The 22711-nt window shown below is 39.3% G+C and overlaps 2 long non-coding RNA genes across 2 annotated transcripts; one reads left to right on the forward strand and one right to left on the reverse strand.

Annotated features, from left to right (window-relative positions):
- Positions 1-355: 355 nt before the first annotated feature.
- On the forward strand, positions 356-2713 carry LOC110903812. Its single transcript, XR_002572182.1, has 2 exons — positions 356-395; positions 2532-2713. It is a non-coding gene; the product is annotated as an uncharacterized LOC110903812 (long non-coding RNA).
- A 9826-nt stretch (positions 2714-12539) lies between these two features.
- LOC110915757 lies at positions 12540-13540 on the reverse strand. The gene is made up of 2 exons (XR_002579219.2): positions 13020-13540; positions 12540-12918 (listed from the first exon to the last, which is right to left on the reverse strand). It is a non-coding gene; the product is annotated as an uncharacterized LOC110915757 (long non-coding RNA).
- Between the last annotated feature and the right edge of the window lie 9171 nt (positions 13541-22711).

Consider the following 22711-nt stretch of genomic DNA (forward strand, 5'->3'; position numbering starts at 1 on the left):
GATAGGTCGAAAGTTAAACTAAATGAACCGTTGACTTCTAAAAGTCAACCGTGTATAAGAAGGATGGTTAGACGAGTTGTCATAATTGTAAGATTAAGGTAAGTTATATGGAGCGTGTTTGACGAATGTGTGTTTAATGCGATGACATGATGGTTTACATGAGTTTGAAATGATATGAATTTGGTCACATGTATTATGCTTGCTAGAAGTAACTAATGAAAGTCAAATAGGAATTATGCGATCGATATGATCGTTAACATGTACAATTATGTATGCTAATAAGAATGTGATTTCGATGACATGGAAGTAAAGGAATCATGTCGAGACGGAATCAAGCACGGAAGGCTAACGGGTCAAAAGTGGCGAGGAAACGAGTATGAACATGGACGCACGAGGTAAGTGATTTTCTGTAATCACTTCTTAATTTGTTTAAGTAATATAATGTTTTAATTAATTAAACATGATGTTGAGATCAAATATGTGATGAAGTCCTCTGTCGTAAATGATGGGAATAAAGTTGACCAAAACGCCCTTGATGGGTATATTGGGCAAACGATCTTAAAAGTAGTTTAGAAACAAGCTAATCGATTGGTGTAATGTTTTGGTCAAGTATGAAAGTGAGGAGTATAGGATTTTGTATGTCGTAGACCTTTTTATGCACGAATACCCATAACGTGTAACACCCCAAAGATAAAGAATACATAGTAATATGGTACCTAAATGTGGGATCCTAAAGAATATGTAGTAATATGGTACCTAAATGTGGGATCCTAAAGGATATGTAGTAATATGGTACCTAAATGTGGGATTCTAAAGAATACATAGTAATATGGTACCTAAATGTGGGATCCTAAAGGATATGTAGTAATATGGTACCTAAATGTGGGATCCTAAAGAATATGTAGTAATATGGTACCTAAATGTGGGATCCTAAAGGATATGTAGTAATATGGTACCTAAATGTGGGATTCTAAAGAATACATAGTAATATGGTACTTAAATGTGGGATCCTAAAGGATATGTAGTAATATGGTACCTAAATGTGGGATCCTAAAGAATAGGTAGTAATATGGTACCTAAATGTGGGATTCTAAAGAATACATAGTAATATGGTACCTAAATGTGGGATCCTAAAGGATATGTAGTAATATGGTACCTAAATGTGGGATCCTAAAGAATATGTAGTAATATGGTACCTAAATGTGGGATCCTAAAGAATATGTAGTAATATGGTACCTAATTCTAAGTTAAGAATTTCCTTAATCCGGAGGTAGGATTTTAAGTTAATATGATAGAATGTGAATTTACAAGCATGTAGGAAGAGACGAGAGGTTAAACGGATAAACGGTTCAAAAGTTATGCGCGTTTTAGCGCGTACGAACGACAAAACAACATCAGTTTTGCCAGACGCATTATTTAGCTGTTTACGGGTGTTTCTGGCTACGGGTAAAGGCAAGGCCCGTCGCCGACGCCTCTAGGGCCGTCGCCTACGGCCTTCCCAAGTCCCAAAAGCTGAAATCTTGTTATTTAAGTTAATTTATGTACCGTGGGCTTCGGTTTGATATCCGTGGACTACGGTGGACTTCCCAAACATGATTTTGATGGTTCCTTAGATGTTTATGGGCTATAAAGCTAAGTCTAAGACCCATGTTAATAATGTATGATTATGTAAGAGGTACGCGTGATATAGTACGTGTTCGTTAAAGTATGTACGTATGTAGATGTGTATGTATGTATGCATGTATAAAGATATGTACGAGTGTATGCATGTACGTAACGATGTAGGAAGGGTATGTATGTATGTAGAAATGTATGTATGTATGCAAATGTATATCTGTGTATGTATCGGAGTACGTGTGATCGTAGGCATGAATGTAGAGACGTATGAATGTAGGTACGTATGTAGAAGCGTATTTATGTATATATGAAGATACGTATGATAGTATGTATATATGTGAAGGCGTAGAAATGTATGTATGTGTGCAAATGTGTATTTGTGTATGTATGGGAGTACGTGTGAACGTAGGCATGAATGTGAGACGTATGATTGTAGGTACGTATGTAGAAGCGTATTTATGTATATATATATGAAGATACGTATGATAGTATGTATATATGTGAAGGCGTAGAAATGTATGTATGTATGTATGTATGCAAATGTGTATTTGTGTATGTATGGGAGTACTTGTGATCGTAGGCATGAATGTGAGACGTATGAATGTAGGTACATATGTAGAAGTGTATTTATGAATATATGAAGATACGTATGAGTTTAGGCATGTATGTATTGAGGTATGGATGTATGCAAGAGTATATGTAAGTATGATTTTGGATACGTTAAGTGTTAATGATATTAATCATGTACCTGGAAAACGAAGATTTACGCAGGTACATTATTGAAGACTCACAAGGGAATGGATATGCTAATGATATGCTTAAAGTTAGAGAGAAAGCTGAATGGAAAGTGTACATGTATTGAGTCTTGTTTATGTATTGTATACTAATGTGATGAATGTATGTGGTGAGTGCAGGTTGTACGAATCACGGGTGGTTATCACGAGGAATAGAGCTCGAAGAGCGAGTCACAAGCTAGATTGTACGGGAATAACTGAATATGTATTATTAGTAATCAGGGCTTATGCTTTATTTTTTTGTAAAAGATACATATTAAAACGTACTTTCAAGTAAGTCATGACGTTAATAATGAAAGAAATTTTATGGCACGAGTTTCCGCTGCGACTTTTTGTCAAATACGAATTAGGACGTAACAGAAGAGCCACAAATTGAGGTGAAAAGTGGTGAATCTGAATTGTCAAAATCACCCAAGACTGGTCAGGCTTGGGTAGATCTTTTCAAATGAAAAAACTGACTTGTCGGAGTTCCCAGGTTGGTAAGTGTGGAACAGGTATCGACATCTTTCTTGAGAAATTCACAGGATGGTAACCGTGATATTTCGAAATTACAAAAGACTAATCAAGGACATTAAGTTGTACTTGATTTATCTTTCCAACAAGTGATTAAAGGAAAACAATGTGATGAAATAACCCCAAGATTGTGAAAAGACAAACAAAACTAATTTTCCGGAAAAACCATTTTAATTAAAACAAACTTAAGTGTTTTGAAATCTAAATGGGAAAATAGTTTGTTGTCAGGGGGAGTTATGATTGTTTGCCAAGTGACTGGCGAATTGAAGTGATTCGATATCAGTTTGTCACTTTATTTGTACAGTTTGTTTTCAAATTTTCCTTAAAAATAAAAAAATGAAACATATTTTGATTTTAGGGGGAGAAAAATTAAAAAAAAAATATTAGAAAATTTGAAAATGACAAAAACATTGAAAAAGCAAAAATGAGTTTTGTTGTGAAAAGAGGAAATGATTGTACATCAGTGGACTATCACAACATGCTAAAGATATGAAATGTCAAATGTGATAAAGGATCTCACTAAGGATGTGACGATAGGCTCAGCTAGACTAGTAGATTTGCGATAACGATACAAATTTAAATGAAAAAGCCTAATTCTAGTGGGAAACACGGTTGAAAGCATAGTACTTAGTTTTGTCCTTCGTGATTGTGTACCTACTCAGTAATTGCTGAATGCCAAAAAGCATAAAAACTGGTTAAGTTTGTGAACTTTCACAACTTGCTTAAAAGTCGCTGTGATTGTGCATTTTATTTTGCAAATATTTAAACTTGTTTTATTTCTTTATTTTGTTTAAGCATTGGACATCCTCTGCGTATACGTGAGTATCGACCTGGATGTTATTGCCTAAACGTTCTGCGTTATTTTCTTTGGTGTTTCGTTTAAGGTTTGGATCACCTCTGCGTACACGGAAGTATCGACCTGGTGGTTAAAGCCTAAACAACTTCAACTTGTTTTATTTTCTTATTTTGTTTAAACATTGGACTTTCTCTGCGTATACGGAAGTATCGACCTGATTGTTAATGTTTAAACATTCTGCTTTGTTTTCGCACATATCACAGTTGATGAAAGTTTAAAGGCATTACTTGAGTCTGTGTAATGCATGATGAGGGGATATGCTGAGATCGTGGGGTCCATAAGAATTTAGTGCAAAATTAATATACCTTAACGTATCGGTAAGCATTTTGAAAGTTTTTAGATTGAGTTTAAGAGGACAACTATATCGTCAATCTATGTGAATCGTTTAGAACTTAAAATGATTAAAGCTTAATGGTGCTAGTGATTTGTCTCATGAACTGATATGATCCTTTTACACAAACTCACAAAAATATATACAGACAATATACACCTAGATTGTAAATATTTCTTTCGGAGTGTTTTAGCATAAAATTTTGAAAATTCAAAAAGATTTTCGACAACTGATGTTGAAGAGCTGATATTCAAAATTCTGAGTGCTAAACATGATGAACTACATTGGTTTGGGAAGAATATGTTGAAAACTTTGAATGTTATATACAAATGTTTTGAAAGATTGTGTGGTTAGTTAATCAAGGTCATTCGTTTGAACTTGATGTAACTATACAGATTGATGAATTAATGACTTCTACCAGTAAGTTTCTTAAATCATAGTGTTATAAATTTGTAAAACTTAAGTTGAGGTAGAGGATGTGCAGGTTAACCAGGTTTCAAATCCTGAGCAGATACAGAATAGAGCCAGGAATTGATCCTGAAATTTTGAATCTATGAAAGCCAGACTACGATCTCGACAGCTGAGTCTAAGGGGGAGTCTGAAGACGAGCTCAACGCAAGAGGAAGCATGGATTCTAAAAGCCAGATAACTATCTTGGGGGAGCTTGTATTCGGAAATCCAGGTGTCGATCCCAAAAGCACAGAAGCTTGACGAAAGGGGGAGCCTGAAAAAAAAGAAGTCTGATCGATAGGAAGAGCAACGGAAGCTCGAAGACAGATCCACGGGGATTCTGTTCGAGAGAGAGAAAGACAAGACGCTACGAGATTGACTACGGCAATATTCAAGGGGGAGTCTGTTAGTGCATTAAGTGTCTATCGCCTCTGTCAATCAAAATCGTAGTAGAAATCGAAGAATGCAAGACTTGATGATGTTACTAGTTAGTAAAGGCAAGGTGGCAATTGTGTAAATAATGAGACTTCTCATTATAACCTTGTGCCTATAAATAGGAGCTTTAGTTGTAAAGTGTAAGACTTTTTGCTCATTTGGAGATTTAGAGATCTAATTATAGAGAGAGAAAGTCTAGAGAGAGAAAGTCTCTACACGTGATTCTCGGCTATTGTACACGACATATTATTCAATAGAATCACGTCATTTGTACGTTCTTGTGTGTTCGGTCACGTACGTTCACGAATTCCCCACGTTGAACGTTCGTTAAGCAATCGTACGGCGTCAAAACCGATCCTACACTTACTACTAGCACAAGGGCTAGGGAAAAACACTAGAAGATGACGATGACAAATGTCATGGATAAAAGCAATTGGGAGAGGTCCTTCAAGACCCACAAGCTCCAAACTTCCTTAAACACCTTCTTGCACCTTGTGATGAACTTAGATTGAATGAACTTGAATGAATGATGATGGTGGTGTGGGTGGTGACCTTCAGCCGTGAGGGAGCAAGGAGAAGAGGGAGAGAGTGGTGTGTGTTAGTGTGTGTTTGATGTGAGCCCTTAATCCATCTTATAACCATCTAATTCTTTTATCCATTAGGTATTATGTTTCAATAGTACAAAGCATATCTCTAATCATATCTTAGTGAACCAAGCAAGATCATGGGGTGGGGGCCACATGGTGACCGTCCCAACAAGGGGGGGGGGTATAGGTTGTGGTTTAATGGCAAGTTAGGTTATCTAGTTAGTTTTCATGTGTGATGATTAGTGTTTAAGTGTATAATGTGTTATATAGTGTGTTAGGGTGTTCGGGGATCATAACTAGCTCAGAAACATTAAAACAATGCTTCTAGTATAATTTTGGTGTTTCGGGTAGTGTCCGATTGTTTGGTTAGATACCGGTTCGTTAAAGTGTCAAACTATTCCGTTTAGTGTTCTTTAAGTATCCTTTTGTGACACTTTTAATTCCCGACACTTAGGAAAGCATTTAGGACCATTTAGTCATATTTTTGCATGTTACCAACTTGTTAAAATGCTGATTTTTGCTGGAAAAATGCTTAATTCAGCACTTTAAGTGGGTTTTAGGCACTTTCCGGCACTTAAACTATCACCTAGTGAGGCAGTTTTATGGTCCTTACTTCCCTACACACCATACTAGTGTTGTACCTTGTCTCTGGCCCATACGGGGTCTCAAAACGCTATTTGTCTATGTACTGAACCTCGTCAGCATTTTTCTGAGTTATCCGCTAACTGTGCTAACCGTGCTTTGTGCATCGTTTATGTCACTAAAGTTTGTATGTAAAAATGATGTAACAGTATGAAATGTGATGCACATGTAAGTATGATGCGGAAATCAGAAAGCAGTCATTAAGCACTAATCACAATTTATTAATTGTACGGATACCTGGATTTTTTACGGTTGTCACAAGTCCGACCACACCTGGCGCACTTTCTCTGCTCATCCCCATGAGTCTTCTTCTCAGAACTACCCTTGCCATCCCTGGCATTATCCCTTCTAGAACCACTAGAGTTTGCTACATAAGCCTTCCCCGAGCTGTGTTTCCTGTCACGCTTCTCATCAGGATCCTTCTTCGAGCTCTCAGACTTGCGCTTCCACGAATCTCCAGATCTAGGCTCAGATCGTTCCGACCGCTCAGATTTCCCGTCTTCATTGACCTTGCTCGACGACTTCCCGATTTCCTCCTTCTTGTTAAGGCTACCTTTGCGAGCAGCGTCACTCGCTAACAATTTCGCCAGAGTAGTAGCTTCTAGATAGGTAGTGGGTTTCGCTGATGTGACCATGCTGCGAATTCGTGGCAATAGCCCCCAAATGTACCTCTCTATCATAACATACTCAGGAGTGACTATCCGTGGAACCAACCTTGCCAAGTCGTTGAACCGAGATGTGTAAGCTCTGACGTTCAGGCCTTCCATGGTCAGATTCCAGAAGTCGGTCTCAATCTTCTATATCTCATTACGCAGGTAGTATTCCTTTAGGAGCATCTCTTTTAGTTTATTCCAGGTTAGACCATAGGTAGTGTCTTCACCCATTATTTGAACTTGTGCATTCCACCAGGATAAAGCTTCATCAAGAAAGGAACAAGAAGCATACCTAACCTGTTGGTCAGCAACATAACCACTGATTGCCATGACAGACTCCATCTTCTCAATCCATCTGGTGATATCAAGAGGTCCTTTGGTACCGGTAAATGATCGTGGGTTGCAGCCCTGGAATGTTTTATACGTACATTTGTGCACTGTTCACAAGGTTAATGAAAATCAAGATTACGCTCCGATTATATCATAACATAGGAACTACTAAAACTTTCCGATCATTATATTACCTTTAGGGTTTCCGATCTGTGCTCCACCAAAACCATGCCCATGAGTACCACGTCCACGTCCCTGGCCATTATCCAGGTTAGCATCGTGCTGTTCCATGGCGGTATTAACGTGTTGGGCTATGAGTTGTGCCAACTCTTCTGGGGTGGTAGGCAGTCCAGGACCCTGTCTCGCTTTTGGCGGCATTTCACCGTTTCTATTATTACAACAAGAATAACAACATAAGAAGATATCCAAAAATAATTCAATCATTAAATGCTAGTGGACCAAACATTGCGCATGTATAATATCCACATAATAATGAGAACAATTTTTAAACCAAAAGTAACCCACTCGATATTTATACTAAAAATTACAATGCATGTTTTTAGTACAACGACTAATCAAAATTCGGCGTGTCAACACCAACAACAAGTCTACATGGAATTTCCTCCTAAATATCCAAAAGTTTGGCATGCAAGCCATAAAGGGTTTATCAAAAGAGACCTACAACACAAACAACAAAAACAACAAACCACTATCACTTCAAACCCAAATTCCAACATCTTCCTAAAAGCTCTTCTAGCTCCACTATTCTCCAGTGCATCTGATCCATCACACTGTCGTCTAGATCCTTCAGTTTGTCGTACCAGTCCATCTGTCCCTCTAGATCCTTCATCTGATCTCTAGTTGAGTCCTGGTCTCCGCGCAGAGTGGCGAACTGTCGGTCGCAATGACAACATTGATCAACCCATACTCCTCTCTGCTTCTTGGAAGCAGATGCTGTCTCAGCGCGTGATGTCGATGCGATCTTTCCAACAGGTCTAATCCTCTTCCTACTTCGATAGTAAACCAAGAGAGGTGCAGTAGGTGCGCATGACTCGATCAATGGTAAGGATGACTCAGTAATAACCGGTGGAGGGATCTCAGTAGCGGGCTCAACAACAACAACAACAGGTGGGACGACTGATGGCTCTAATGGTTGAGCCATAACGATAGTGGCATCCACCACTAGTGCGATACTAAAAGATCCTCCGATCATAGGGTCACCTCTATCCACGTCATCGATAACTGGTACAGTGCCTGATGATTGTCCTGTCTCATGAATCGAGGGAGGAACATCATCGTCGTCTATCCATCCGTTGCTTGTGAAAGCATAATGGGTGTCTACCTGGTTGGCGAAAGCAGAAGTATTAACATGGAATGATGAAGTGAATTCGGCCATACCAACCATCTGTGGAGTCGTGAGGGGTATCTCTGGTAGAATGGTTCTGGGAGAAGTCTCGAATTCAGGCTCGCTACCTGAGTCATGTGTCACACCCCCAAAATACCACATGCGAAAACCCCCGCGAGGCGAGTGACGTACCAGGATCTAGCCACCAACCACATTGAACTCATAACAAGATTTGAAATAGAAGCTTTTATTAACATAAAGCGTTACAAAAACATTAAATGTAATACGTCGTGTTCAGCGGAAGCATAATACATGTTTAACTAAGATCCGAGTGTATGAAATCATTTAGTCTCGTTTCAAGTTTCCATGTTCCCCGAACATGACCACTCCAGCATCCCAGACAGCAAGTTCCACATCCACACGTATCAATAACCTGCGAGCATGCACACACGTGTATCAGACAACACTGGTGAGTTCATAGTTTTACGAAAACGTTGGTTACCAATTGTTTAATTCCGTTCATTGATTACAATGTTGATAATACCCCGGATACAAGACGGCTCCTAATGTATGTTTTGCCCGTTCCCCAGTGCTCCTATTAATACACTGGGCATGACTGGGTCATTAGTTCATACCCGTCCTCTCCGGTACGGGGTGAGGGTGCCAAACCTAAGTAGCGCTACCAACTAATACCCCGTTACCTCTCCGGTAACAAAAAGATGGGACTTAAAGGTGATAGGACGAGTGTATTATCCAACATTCCAGATTTCAACCACAGGATGTATCCCTCTCAGGAATACCCATTCGATTTACCCAAAAATCCATCCCTCTCAGGGATACCCAATGACTGTCCCAACCACGGGGACGCATGCTCAAGAGGAATGAACTCACCTTAGATTGCTCGGTATGTTACGTTACATTACCCGCGCCCAGTTGATCAATCAAACCATACGTGGTTACCAAAAGATAATCAGTTTACATGAAGGTGAGTCACATATTCCACATTCGCATTACACATGTAGCATACACATAGTCACATATCGTTATACAAGTCGTAACACGAGTTCTTGTAACACAACAATTCATAACATCATGTTCAAGTAATTGAGCCTCATGCAAGGCTCACATCACATGTTCATAATTCACCATAGCACATATCGATAGTTCAGTTCTCCATCAAGTGGATATGCAAGTTCACATTATGTAACAACTTAGCAGTTCAGATCATTAAACATTCAAGTGTTAAATCATGTCATGAATTCGTGTGGCCCAAACAACTTGTAGCCCAACAATTGCGTGATCAAATTAAAGTGTGTGTGTGTGTGTGGTCCAACGTGAAGGTTCGGCCCAACATGTGGAGTCCAATTCCCAGCTTGTGCGATTGAACTGGACTTGTGCGACTGGTGTTTCGTTAGTGGGCCAGGGTGCAGCCCAGTGAGATGTTTGGCCCAAACATGCTTGTGCGACTAGATCCTCTTGTGCGACTGGATCCTCTTGTGCGACTTAACCCAAATACCCGTCCCAGGCATATACCGGCCCAAAGACTTGTGCGATTAGTTACCCAATACCAAAATTAGCGATTAATCGGTTGTAACTTCCCTACCATCTCTCCATTACCAGCATTAGCTTTTGTTACCATTTATCACAATTTCATTGCACGATCATCAGTGGCATTTATCATACAAATTCAACATTTAGTTCATGAACATAATTCCACCAATATCACTATTATGCATACATCGAACTAACCAATATTAATCCATGAATTGCAAGAACACTAATCCTTAATTCATTCTCATTTAACAAGAGTTGATCCACATTGTCACCTTGTAAAACAGATCAATACACATTCATAACTTTGGAATCTTAATATCACAAAATCACACAATTTCATAATATCATCCTACTCTAACGTTCCCTATCATGAGCATGGCCATGTACATTTATTTAATACATCACAGTTTGTTAAAAGATCCCAACACTTTCATCTAATCCACATTCATTTACAAACCATAATAAATCTGAATCATGCTATGTCACACCCTGAAATATCAGAGCTTTGGCGTGACTGGACTGGTATCTTCATTGCACAGCGGAAGCAAATAAGCTAAGACTTCTAGAAAATCGAACGCCCACTAAGTACTCGAATCTCCAATGGTTCTCTTATTCCAACCGTTCCATGATTTGAAAAAGTAACCTGAGAAAGAACATGCGAAAAATCAACATAAAGTTGAGCGAGTTCATAGTTTGTTTGTAAAAGATTTTAAATAAATCTTTTTGAATAAGCAGTTGGTGAAATATTATTGAGAAAACGAATTTAAAAATCATTTTCTTGTCAAGTTACATGGAAACTTTGTATTTGTAACGCATTATGTTCGTAAAACCATGTATTTGTAAACTCTTGTATTTGTAAACTCTTGTATTTGTAAAGTTTGTATAACCGTCAATGCCCTCCCTGACTTTGACTTCATGCCCGCATAATCCTATGCTTTGAATTTGTATAAAACATGGTATGTAATTTGTAAAGACGTATTGAAACTGAGTTCTGTAAGTGTAAGGAATACGAGATCGCTAATGGTTCGTGAGGCCACTAACATATGTAACGACATAAGAAGCCACCAAACCTAGGCATTTTTGTCGAGTTCGACTGAGACACAAAAGCACTCATTGGTAGAAGTAGGCCAAGAGTGGGATTGCCTGAAACCCATTAGATCTATCCCTTCTGTTCCGTGGTCTAAATGTATACGTTGATTAATGGTGCTTATGGTACCCTATTCGTCACGTGATCTATGTGTCATTCCTTAGTTGTGTGTACCTCTTTGTACTTGTATTTTCCCGTAGTTAGAAAACTAGAATGCGTATGTATGCTCATTTCGAAAAATATGCTTGTTTGAAAACCAGTATAGAACATAAGCTTTTCGTAAACCATTTATGTCCGTTAAAACTTGTTTTTAAAATGGTTTAGAAATATGCAATTCATGCTTATTGAAAACCTTGTATGCTTTGCAAAATGTTCATGTCTTTCCACCCCGAAAACATTTAGAAAAATGTAAAACTGTAAAAAGGTGGGGTTATGAACTCACCTGAATTGTCTTGTGCAAAGCTAGCTATTTACGACTTCGTGATGTCGTTTCAAAGATGAGACTCGCTAGCATGCGTTCTACAATATTCCTAACATGGAATATCTTATAAGTATCTAAACAAAAGCGGTAACTAAACTAGGTGTCACCTAGCTCTACCGAATCGTTGACCGAAGGATTTGACGGTTAAGTTGTGAAGTAATTGGAAACGATTAGGTCATCATATTTGATAAGTATCGTTTATCGACCCGAGAAGTCGTACGTGTATAAAAAGAATATTTATATGAAAATACCATATAACGAACTCGTCCATCGATATATATGATGTATATATGTATATTGTGCCGTGTAGGCGTTTGAAATAAATGTGAAGGTTAGATTTATTTCATTAAAGAATCGTCGAGTCGTTATGTTCGAAAATAACTATATATCTATATTTGCTTGTAAAAGAATCCGTTTTGTTTGTTATTTGAAAATAAATATGTAGACTATATTTATTTTTATAGAAGAAATCCCGAAATTTCGATTATATTATTATTATTATTATTATTATTATTTTTTTGTTTATGAAAGATATCCGACTTTTTGACGTTGTAATAAATATAGATAATTATATTTATTTTATAAAGCTTTCAAGTTTGGTTGTCTTGTAAAACTGATTTTTGTCGAACATTGAAAACGTGTTTCTCGTAAGTAAATAAAGTGTCGTTCGAAATTGATTGTATGTGCATCTTGCTTTATGTATGCCGTTTGAATAAAACGTGTTTTAGTTTTACGGATTTTCTCGAAAAACGGGCAGAGTTTCCTCTGTTTTTGGATGCCCCCGACAACACAAGTTGTCATTATTTTATCAAAATTCAACAATTATTCGATCATCAATATATAATTTTTGTAAAAACAACAAAATGTAAACTAAATACAATTCCGAATCGGTTCGAGCTCGTTTGTCACATAAGTATTAAAACTAAAAATATAACGTAAATATAAAACACGTCATTAATCTTTACCAAATCTTCGCATTGGGATGTTGACCGAGTTGACCAGGTTTGACCGGGTTGACCGGGTTGACCGGGTTTGAGCCGGACCCGATGCGCGACCTGAACCCGGGAGACCCGAACATGATACTGAACAACGACACGAACCACACTGACCCGAGTAGAACTTGAACCTTGAACCGAACCCGTAGACTTGTCTTGACCCGATGCCCGAACAGAAAACCCGAACCAGAGATGAACCATTTTGAACCAAACCTAAACCAAGTCACCTGAACCCGAGCCTAAACCACCTGTTTGAAACAGAACCGAGCCACCGCACCGTCGGTCCGCCGATCATCATCATCAGCCACCAATGTTTAAGAGAAAAGAAATTAACAGAGGGGGGGGTTACCGTGAACTCATTGGACGTCGCTAGAACCACCGCCGCGCCGCCACTACCGCCGCCATGAGCGGCGGCGCCGCTCCTTATCTCCACCGCTCTCTCTCATCTCCTCGTTTCTCTCCCCTGCTCGATCTCTCTCTCTGGTCTCTCTCTCCTCTCACTCTCTCTCTCGCTTGAAGCATCGACCGGCACCACCCACCACAGCGCCGCCGCCTGTGGAGGTGGTGTTGCTGCTGTAGTCCGCCACCACCTGAAGATGGTGGTGGTTGGCCGGTTAACAGGGGGGAAAGGGAGTGGAGGTGAAATGAATGATGTGGTTTAGGGTGTGTATATGCTGTATAGATCGAGAGAGAGTGGAGGAGTTGTGAGATGGGACTGATTTTGGTGTGTTGTAAGTAATCGAGAGGGAGAGATAGTGAGATGAAGGAATGATAAGATTCATACTTTTTGTTTGTTTGTGATATAGATAGAATGCAGAGGATTTGGGAAGGAAGATGTCTGTGCTTTGAAGGAGACGTATTCTCAGTGTTTTGTTGGCATGGATGTATAACCGAGAGAGGGAGGGGTTTTATCCTTATTTGTGTGGGTAATTGTTGGTGCGTACATCTGTTGACTTCATCTTGTATCGAGTCTTGCATTATTCATGGCACGAAGTTCGAGAAATGAAGCAGAGAGCTAATTTCGCATGAATGGTTAATTCCGCATGAATAAGTTATTAAGTAATTCCGTGCGGAATTAGTCTATAATATCGCATGAGTCTTAATTTCGTATGTAAGTGATTCCGTGTGAAGCATGTTTCATGCGGAATTACCATGTCTATATATAGCTGTAATATCGTGTTATTACACACGAAATTAGCTTGGTGTTTTCCAACGGTGAAGCTCTGTCGAAGTGTCTTCAGATCTGTAATTGCTTCAGAATCAATGCAAAGACAGTTATTAGTGTAAATCTAGCGGAATTCAACTCATCATGTCTGTTTCCGCCTTTCATTTTGAGTAGAACGCCTCTGAACGACTCGTTTCGGGTCCAACAACGATCTTACAACTGGTATCAGAGCTCAGGAGGAGGAGGAGTTCCGCAGATTTCAGCCTGATTTCATCTTATTCTCTTACTTCTACACCTTCTTTTATCAATTGAACAAGTTTTGACGACTAAAATGATCTGAACTTCACATATAACATGCAAAACAGTGTTTTAACAAAGCCTTGAGAGAATTGGACCATAATTCAACCATAATCTGACATAATCTGTAATTTCACATAAAAATCTGTTGGAACAAAATGACATTAGCATGATTTCGCTTGGAAATGTGCTTTAATTTCGCACGGAATTACAGTGTTTAGCTAATTTCGTTTGAAATTACAACTAATTTCGCACGGAATTAGTATTCCGTTTGAGTAATTTCGTTTCATACATAATTTCGTGTGAAAGCTGGGTAATTCCGCACGGAATTACCTGATTTCGTTTGAAAAGTTTAATTCCATTTGAAAGTTGATTGTTTCAGGTAATTTCGCCTGGACCTAATATCGCTTGGGAGTGATTTCGTTTGAAGGATATAATCTCGTTTGAAAATATCTGACGAAGAATTTTACAACGCGTTTGCTTCATCCCCGACTACTTCGGCTGCCATTGCTCAAAGCATGAACATGGAGAACGAAACCGGAACTTTACAAAAACCCCTGAAGCTTATGGGAATTGAGGAGTATTATGGATGGAAAGATCGATTTGAAAACTGGGTGCAAGCCAATCATTTGAGGTCTTGGGAATGTATCGTGAAAAAGTATGTTAGACCACGTACTGAGTTAGGAGTCACAAAAGCTATTTCTGAACTGAATGATAAAGAACGTGACATGTATAAAGCAGAAAAGATGATGATCAGTCTTTTACAACAAGCTGTAAAGGAAGATATTTTTATCTTGCTTCAACATGATAACACTGCGCGTTCAATCTAGGATGCATTGAAGGTTAAATTCGAGGGTAGTATGAAAATGATTAAGAGCAAGAAGGCATTGCTAAAGAAAAAATTTGATTTGTTTTCAAGTTTGGCAGGAGAAACTTCAAAGAAGTTGATTGAAAGATATTGCCACTTAGTTCGATCTATGTCTTTGTTGGGAATAGAGAAAACTCAAGATGAGTGGGTCGACAAGTTAGCTGATGCTTTACCTCAAAAAGAGTGGGGTACATTTTTGATGATCTTGAAGAACACTGGGGAATATGATGGATTGACTATTTCACAGTTCATTGAAAAAATTGAAAGTCAGGATCTTGAGCAGCAAAAGATTGCAAGGATGAACAATCTGAGTAATCAACAAGATGTGAAAATGTATTACAAAGGCAGTGTTCAAGAGGTTGAAATGAGTCCTAAAATTCAAACCACTTTTAGTGCTGGAAATTCATCTGATTCAGTCAATCAAAGTCCAAACAGCGGTAGTGGAATCTCTTCATATCCAAGTGTGAATCCAAAGAGTTCAACTACAAGGTTTCAACATCAAAGCTCAAAAACTGGAAATGGTTGTGTGATACAGTGCAACATTGCATTAAATCTTCTGAATGGTCAAAGCTTTTCCAAAGAAGTTGCTAAAGATCACATGGAGTTACTTGCTACCGTGCTACAATCTTATGAAGGTTTGGTTTGCTGGAAGGATCGGAAATCCTATGTTGACAAAAGAGGATTACGATCAGATAGACGCTGAAGAGATGGAGCTCATGGACATCAAATGGTGTCTAGCTAGTGTCCTGAGAAGAGCTGAAAAATTCAAAATGATTATAGGAAGAAATGATATTTTGGATGCTCATGTGTCTACTTTGGGTTTTGATAAATCTAAAGTTACTTGTTTTCAATGCAGGGAGAAGGGTCATTTTAAGAGAGAATGTAAAAATCAGGAAGCTAGTGGAGCAAAGAATCCATTTGGAAAAGATGATTACTTTCGGAAAGCCATATATCAACAAGTTGCTCATCAACCATCTCAACAAAAAGAACCACAAACTCCACTTGCTAGAATGATCGAAGATGCAAATAAGAAAGCTTATTATGGTATCATTGATCAAGATGATGAAAAAAATTGCAGAAGGTTTTAGCTGGGACAAATACATTCCACCTGATTCAAAAGTGGTTGCTCTCATTGCAAAAGTCATTCAAGAACCTGATTTATTTACAGAATGGATGAAAGTGTTTGCTAGTGATGATAAAAGTCAAGAAGGAGAGTCTGTTTCATCAGATGAAAGTTCAGAAAGAACAACAGTTTTTGATCAAACACCATCTGATTCTAGTTCTTCAGATGATAGTACAGAAAAGACAATAGAGTTTGATCAGTAACCAATAGAATCTGATGATTTCAGTGATTATGAGGAAGAAATGCATATTGATGTTGCAAAAACTCATTTATCTCCTGAAAGTTTTCAATTTTATTTTGCAGATCGTGTGGAGAAGTTAAAGGATAGACGAGCAGCAAAAGAACGAAAGAAGATGAAATATGAGAATGTTGCTCAAAAGGAAGAGATTGTTCAAAAGAATGAAGTTAAAATTGCTGAGAAGAATGGTGAAGCTGAGAAGGTGATTGAGGTTGAGAAAGTTGTTGAAGTCGAAAAAATAGTCAAAAAGATTGTTGAGGTTATCAAGCCGTGTGAAAAGTGCTTGGAAACTTGCAAGCAGTGTGCAGAAAAAGATGAGAAACTGAGTGAGAAAGACAAGATGATTGAAAAGTTACTGTTTGATCTCAATTACGTGAAGGAATCATACGATGTATTGAACAGAACGGTAACTGGTCTACAGAAGACAAATTCTGAAAGAGAAGATGCTTTGACAATGATGAATGCAGTGATGATGTCGAAGCAGAAAGCTATCAATTTCTATATTGAAGAAAGTGCAAAGTGGAAGCAAGAGTTGGAAACTGAAAAGATAGAAAATGAGAGAATCAGACGATTATTACAGAGTTATTCTAGTTCTGATTATCTTATTGACCGGATTTATCCAACTGTTGCAGGTCTTGAAGCATTTAAAGATGAGAAGCCGAAGAAGAAGGATACTGGTAAGAAACAGAGTGTTAGCTATAACAAGTGTCCGCCTCCGATCTGGGAATGATATTCTCCCAGAAAACCAAATGAGGAGCAAGTCCAAAAGGCAGTCAATATAAAACTGAAGTCTGATATAACCGATGAATTACCAGAAAACATTGACATCACTTTTACATCGTCTGACACTGATCATGAGTCCGAGTTAATAAGAAAGGTGGTCGATCAGGTGTTGGATAAAGATGAGGAGTCTGAGTCTGGAAATTCGAGTTCGTCGGTCAACAATCCAAAGACGTCGGTTAAACGGGTTTACAGTAAAAAGTTTTTGTTATCAAAATCAAATTTGGATGATGAAACATTTGAAGTTGCATATACTTTGAATGATTCTGACCTTCTGATAAAGAATTTCCAACAAGAAGTGTTAAATTTGAAATGATCAAAAAGGTTTTGAAAATGACAGAAATTAATATTTCTGAAATAAAAGATTTAAATCTTACTAAAAAACCTAAAAAATACACTTCAAGAGTTCAACAACGGTTAAACAAGAAAAAAGGTTACAATTCTAGTTCTGGTTTTCAAAAGAAACCAAACCATAATGGTAACTTCAAAAAGAAAGGTCTAGGTTTTATTCCATCTGAAAATTATAAAAATGATACAATTTCTAAGACAAACACAAAATTTGTTTCAGGAGGAAGTGTTGAAGAAGAACATAAGAAACCATTCTGGAGACAATCAAACCAGGAGTTTCTTGCTGAGAAGAAGAGAATAGGAACTGGAGTTTTTCATTGAAAGGATACTAGAACCTGTTCTAAATGCAATGAAATTGGTCACATTGCATGGAATTGTTCGTTGGATACAAAGACAAAACAGGAAGTCTCTAAAAAGCTTAAAGAAAAAGTTGTTAAGAAAAATGAACCACAAACTGAAAAATTCAAAATTTTTGAAAATTCAACTTATGAAGTTGGTGAGTGTTCAAAGAAAAATTTTTACAAAAAGAAAGCCAAAGACAACCAAATGTGGGTTGTTAAGAAGTATGATGTAAAATCGGGCGATGATTCTGGTTTCACAAAGCCAGAAGAGCCACAGGTTGAGTTTAAAGAAGAGAACTCAGTGCCTTTAGTGGATGATGTTAATTTTCCACCATTGAAGGATGAAAATTTTAAACAAAAAGTTGGTAAGGTTGAGATCTCAAATCAATTCTATTCTGAAAAGAAAGAATTTGATGTCGAGAAAGCACTTAATGGAAATGTGAAAAAGATTTTTGAGAAAATGGACGAGGGAAAGGCCAAGGGGGTTAAAGATTTTTATGCGACAAAGAAGCCAACTTATAACCCAACTGAATCAGAGTTAAAATCACCCAAGGTTGGTCAGAATTGGGTGGACATTCTTTTTACTTGAAAAACCTGACTTGCCGGAGCTCCCAAGTGTGTAATCGTGGAGCATGAATCGGCATCATTCTTAAAATTGATAATTGTGAAAAATTTAAATTGATAAATTTTTACAGGTTGGGGACTTGCCGGAGCTTCCAGGTTGGTAAGTGTGAAGCATGAATCGGCATCTTTATTGGTAAAATGAATTTGTGTAGATGTTTTATTCCTACAACTGGTACATAGGTTTATTCTTATTAGTGATTCGTCAAGGTCATTAAGTTGAACTTGATGTAATCTTTATACATGTGGAATTTTTTGAAGAACAAGATGATGAACCCGAACCTACAAGTGGTTTTAACAAAACTTATTTTCCGGAAAAACCATTTTGATTAAAACAAACTTAAGTGTTTTGAAATCTAAATGGGAAAATAGTTTGTTGAAAGGGGAGTTCTGATTGTTTATGCCAAGCGGATGGCGAAATGAAGCGATTCACAACAGTTGTCACTTTATTTGTACAGTTTGTTTTCAAATTTCTTTAAATGTGTTTGCATTTTAGGGGAGTAAAAATTTCAGAAAATCCAAAAACATTAGAAAATTTGAAAAAGTAAAAAACATGATAAAATTCAAAATGAGTTTTATTGTAAAAAGAGGAAATGATAGTACATCAGTGGATTATCACAACACGCTAAAGAAATGGAAAGTTAAAATGTGATAAACGATCTCATTGCGGATATGCCAGTAGGTTTTTACACATTTAGTAGATTGTTTTTGAGATATAAACTTAAATTCAAACTTGCTTATATCGTGGGGAACATTTCTTGGATATATGGGTAACCCCCGAAATCTTCTTTGAAAGGTCCCTCTTTCTGAGATACTAGGTCTTTATACTCAGTGATATCTGGGGTATTATTCCGGGACTTCTGATTTTGCGGAAGCAATGGCCTAGTCCTCGTATACTATTTTGCATTTGCTTGAAATATAGCACTGCCGTTAGTACAAAAAATGATGAAACACTGAAAAATGCTAATCATGTGCTGTTGAAGAAAAGATCCTCTAAAGGGGACACACCAAAAGTCGAACCGTCATCTCTCTGCTTAACGGTAGTTCTGACCTGAGCTCTCACGGTTTCGCATTTAACCCTTTACAGATATCATCTAGGTATATTCACCTGTAAGACTAAATACGAGAGTATATTCAAGTAGTGGGACACACGAATAAGTTTAAGTCCTTAAAACACTAATCTCGTATCTCAAAACAGTTGAACTTTGTGTGAAAATTTAAGTGGACCAATATACTGACAATCTAAATGAATTGTTTAGAACTTAAAATGGAATGAAGCTTAACGGTGTTGGTGATTTGTCTCATAAACTGATATGATCCTTGACGAGGTGTGACCTGAATCGGTCAACCCGACCCGGTTACAACCTATTATTTTAATATAAATATAAATGATTATTCTAGAACTTTCCATGTCCGCATGGAAGTTACACAACCAAATCTCCAACTTTTCGGGAAGATCATGTAAATCCCTAACTTACCGGAATATATCCTAGGTTAGAGGAAACCCTAATGGAAAACCTATAAATAAAGGTAAACGTATAAGGTATGATCATGTTGCTCTCATATAACTTTCTCTTCCCAATTTCCTTTTACTTCCACAAACCGAGACTTATTCTCACGCCGGAGGGTGGTTACAGGAATAACCCCATTCCTGTAATGAGTCCTAACGGTGTTTCTGTTTTGCAGCCAAGCGTTCGGGTCACTAATCATTGAAGTCCTAGCCCATAATCACTACATAGGTCAGTGTTTCTTCATTGGCGCCATCCGTGGGAACTATTCAGTAACAGAACCTCATGGCAAGTGATCAGAACGTAGCAGATCAAACGATGACAAACAATAACCTGACGTTGGGGGCGAGCCTCGGTGCCACCACGCAGTCTTCCCCAGCCGTTACGAGGTCGCTGGACCCAGAGTTCGAGGCAGAAGGACCACCGCCAGGTTTTGACAACATCACCACCGTCTCTTCCCAGACTATGGTGACGAGTCCGTTTCTTTACATGCCCTCACAACTACAATCAAGGGAGTTGGGGGGAGCTAGGGGTAATATGTTCGCCCCGGCGACAACTACTAATGCACAGGCTTCACGCCTCTCCTCCGTCCCTGTCATCGCATCGGCGAGCCCCAACACCATCGTATCATAAACTAGCATGCCTCAATACTATCAACCTCTGATTTCCAACTCGATGCCACCGCTATACTCAGCGGCGCTCACGGCGGCATTATCAACACCGCCTCACTAGCCGGTCGTCATGCCGGCTGGAATTATGAACGCCCCCATCACACCAGGAAACCAAGTATACTTCCCTGGGTATTGTTATGCACCCCCTTATGGGTATTTACCCTCGTATGGGGGTTCGGCGTATCCGCTCCAGGGAACCGCGCAAGGTAGCACTCAATCGCCATACGCGGCTTACATGCCGCCTTGGTGGAATGTCCCAACGCCACAACCGGTTTATACCCAGACTCCGCCTACGGCTGAGCCTGTGTACGACAGGGGAAACACGGTCAGGCCCCGGGTGTCCCCAATAGGAAACTCCAACCCTATAGTGGGAACTGCCCCAGGTATGAACGCCCCACCAGCACAGCCTATAAATGTGGAAGAAGATGAACTTACCAGACCATACAAGCCGATAGACGCGACGTTCCGGTCTAAATTCACTCGAAGGATCGCCGAGGCTCCTATCAAGGAAAAACCAAGATGCCCCAAACGGTTGGCAAGTATGATGGTCTCGCCGATCCGGATGATCATCTCAACTTATTCAAGAGCGCCGGCGAAGTGGCCTGTTGGTCCATGCCCTTATGGGGTAAAATGTTTGTACAAACGCTAATGGGCGCGACCCGCGTTTGGTGGGATAGCCTGCCCACAGGTGAAATAGACAGCTTTGAAGATTTAGAATCAAAGTTTATCTTACAGTTTAGCCAGCAGCGCAGACACACGAAAGATAGAAACGAGCTCCTCCACATTCGTCGGCGAGATAATGAGACGGTAGAAAACTTTATCATCAGATTTAACAAAGAAAGCCTGGCGATCCCGGGCGTGACGAATGATCTGGCATGTGGAGCTTTCCTCCAGGGGGTCAATGATGACGAGTTACTGAGAACGCTACATGGAAGGGATGGCGTACCCCCAACAATCGACGAAATACTTCGAATAGCCAAAGTATACGTCATACAAGAGAAGGCGGTAGTAGCTAGCCATGCAGCCAATAGGAAGAAAGAAGCCCTAAAGAACCAGGAGGAAAAAGATCACCGGGGATCTGAAAGCAAAAGTAGGGGAGACCGATACCAGAGAAACGACAAAGACGCGCGGTATGACAGACACCGAAACTCCTATTCAAGGAATGAACCGTCGAAACCTCGATCCGAATACCCCAACTTTAGCAAGACACCGGCTGAAATTTTAGCCTCAGAAAACCTCAGGCTTAACCCACCAAAACCATTGAAAGATAACCCTAACAAGGATACGAGTAAATACTGTGAGTACCACAAAGGGAGCGGGCATGACACCAACGATTGTTTTCAGCTTAAGAAACAGATCGAATATTTTGTAAAGTCGGGCAAATTGGCACACCTAGTACGAGACATCAAGCAAGGCCCGCCTGTCGTCAAGGAAGAAAATGACAAGGCGGCAGGCAAGAGGCCGCGTGAATTGAACATGGTACACGCGGATATGGGAAGGGGGCAAAACGGAGTTTCTCCAGGCTCGAACCTTGGATGTTGGCAACAATGACCATAGAACCTCGAATGGAGGACTTGCACCTCACTACAGATGCCCTGATCATATCCGCGGCAGTAGGAGACTACCGCATGAGGCGAATCCTGGTCGACACTGGGAGCTCGGAAGACATTATCTATGAACATTGCTTCAACAGAATGCAACCAGAAGATAGAAAGTTGCTTGAATCAGTACACGCCCCCATCAAAGGGTTCACAGGGGAAAAGGTTGACCCTATCGGTCAAATCACTTTCCCGGTAACTTTCGGGCAGTCACCTAAAGAAAGAACCATACTCCTGACCTTCCTTGTGGTTCGCGCTGAGTCGTACCACAACGTGATAATCGGAAGATTCACCCTGGGAAAATTGGATGCCATAGTCTCCACGGCAAGAGGTTTCATGAAGTTTCCTACACCGCGAGGTATCGCTACTGTGTTTCGTGACAAGATTGGAGAAGTACTGAGTACCAAAAGAAGACGCCAAGGGCCCACCGGAGCCACGGGCCCAGAGAGATGGGTACTAAGCACACGCCATCCAGACCAGATG

The sequence above is a fragment of the Helianthus annuus genome, chromosome 2, assembly GCF_002127325.2.
Source record: "Helianthus annuus cultivar XRQ/B chromosome 2, HanXRQr2.0-SUNRISE, whole genome shotgun sequence".
NCBI lineage: Eukaryota > Viridiplantae > Streptophyta > Magnoliopsida > Asterales > Asteraceae > Helianthus > Helianthus annuus.